Source organism: Mustela putorius, unplaced genomic scaffold (assembly GCF_011764305.1).
Source record: "Mustela putorius furo isolate JIRA1106 unplaced genomic scaffold, ASM1176430v1.1 tig00003846_pilon_pilon_pilon, whole genome shotgun sequence".
In the NCBI taxonomy this organism is placed as follows: Eukaryota; Metazoa; Chordata; class Mammalia; order Carnivora; family Mustelidae; genus Mustela; species Mustela putorius.
The window spans coordinates 4,387,551-4,390,144 of NW_025421999.1; positions in this window are offsets into that span (position 1 = coordinate 4,387,551).

A 2,594-nucleotide genomic window follows, 5' to 3' on the forward strand; every position below is an offset into this window, starting at 1 on the left:
GCGGCGGGGGGGACACACCAAACCACAGGTGCCCGGTCTCCACCCCCAGCTGTCTTGACTGTGGAAGTCCGGCTTCTTGAATAGGGGGTACTTCCGTCCCCAAAGTAAGTGGCTTTCACTAGCGTGAGAATCACCTGAGTTGCTGGCTAAAAATACAGGTGCTTAGCCCCGCCCAAGACTTACGGAGTCTGTTTCCTGGCGGGGGAAAGGGCGGGAACTTGCGTTGTAAGAGCCCCTCCAGGTGAACGTGATACAAGAAGTTTAGAAGGGAACCGCGTAATGAGTGTCCCTATGCGGTATTGTCAAAAATGGAGGCAGGAAAAACTCCTAGAAGTGATTAACTGCATATACAGTTAGACATAGATGTCTTCCTATCCCCACTTTCAGAAAAGCCCAAGTATTTTTGCGGTTAAAATGTAAGCTACAAAGTTGTTTTTAAATAGTTCTTAAGTTCTCAAGTTTTCCTGAATATTGCCATTGAGTGAACTTCCACGTAGCAGGGATTTTAGATTCTGTAGAGCTTAACAGAAAATTGAAGGACTCAGCTTCCCTCCAAGATTATTAAAAGAAAATCTGTTTTTTCCATCTTATTGACAATCTGACACGTTCGTCCCATTTCATGTCTCAAACAGTGAAGCATGAAGTTTCTTTTCTGTTAATAGTTATCCTTTTAAAGGACCTAAATTCCTAAAATGAATGCCAATCCCAGAGAATTGAAATATTTAAGCTGTAAGAATGTTTATAAGTGCTTTCTGTAATTTTTCCTTTATGGCTTTGTTTTTACTTTGAGTTTTCTTGAAGTATTTCAGATCAAATAGTAAAGTGAGCATATCAAATTTTAGGCTTAATCTGGTTTGTATTTAAGCCTTGTGACCTTACTATCATGATTTACACTATATAATGGTTTATGATTAAATCTGACCACAGTAACTACATAGAGGATTTTTCTTACAAGTAATGGACCACGTCACAGTTTTTGGTTTTGTTTTTGTTTTTCTAAGATTTTATTTATATATTTATTTATTTGTCAGAGAGAGCACGAGTGCAGGGGGGTTAGAGGAAGAAACAGGCTCTGTGCTGAGCAGGGAGCCTGACTCAGGACTCTATCCCAGGACCCTGGGATCATGACCTGAGCCAAAGGCCGATGTTTAACCAACTGAGCCACCCAGGAGTCAACCAGTTTTTGTACTTTTATTTTGAATTGTAGGTGAGGTCTTATTTGAATATAAAAATCCACGTTTTATAATAAAAAACAAATATAAATTGTAGGTGAGCTTGTGGGGCAGCAGACTCAGATACAGGTGGTGAGGATGTAAATTAGTATGTAATCCAATACTCCCTCACCTGCATAGTAGAACCTCAGCTGACGTTTCAGTGCCCACCCTAGCACATACAGGGTGCCACTTAACTCACAACAGCAGCCTTGCAGCTCCACAATACCTTCTGGGCTCCCAGCGTTACCTGATTATAGAATCCTTACTGAGCAACTCTTCTTACTGGTGTATCATGTGTTCATATGTCCGGTATGTCATACATTTAATTGTAACAAAGTGGCTAAAATGTCATACATTTAATTGTAACAAACTGTGCCAGCTATGTTGATCTTGGACAAGTTACTTTGCATCTGTCCGGTATGTCATACATTTAATTGTAACAAAGTGGCTAAAATGTCATACATTTAATTGTAACAAACTGTGCCAGCTATGTTGATCTTGGACAAGTTACTTTGCATCGCTGGGCTTTGATTCCTCACCTATTAAGAACTTACTTCATTGGTTGTAAGGATTAAATAAGAAAATGCTTCCAAAGCACTTATCATAGTGTCTGGTTCATGTTAATCCCTGAAGAAGTGTAAATTTTCATTATTATCAATAATAATATTGTAAAATAATTTACATTTTCTAAAGCAGAAATCTAGAAGGTATGGGTTGAACTGTGTCCTTTGCCAAATTCGTTTGTTGAAGCCCTAACCCCCAGTGTGGCTATATGTTGAAATAGGGTCTGTAAAAAAGTAATTAAGGTTATATGAAGTTTTAAGTATGGGATTCTAATTTAGAAGGGCTTTACCTTATAAGAAGAGGAGCTTAATGTTTTCTGCCAGGAGAGGGTGAAAAGCCAGGAAGAGCTCCTACCAGGAACCACACTGGCATCCACCTCGATTTCAGTCTTCCCAGTCTCCAGAATTGTGAAAAATGTCTGATGTTTAAGCTGCTCGGTTTATGGCATCTTACTCTGGCAGCCCAACCTTACTAAGACAGTATGTCTTTGCATTTCCTAGACACAAAGAAAAAATTTTAATGTAAACTATTCAAAATAAACCACTGCATTTCATAAACTAGGTTATCTACCAATAGATCATCCCATGCAAGAGTTTGGTAGTATAATATTCAGTTTTAGAGTATTCTAGAAAACGTTCTAAAAAAATCAGTTTCTCCTCTATGGAAGCCCTGGGGAAGCTCAGATATCTTTCAGATTTCTTATCCTCAAACCTATCAATACTTTTCGGTGCAGTGGATACCTCTGTTGCGCTTTCAGTTTGGAATTTTTATCAATTCAATTATCTATTTTGATGGCATAATATGAATGCTTTCTTG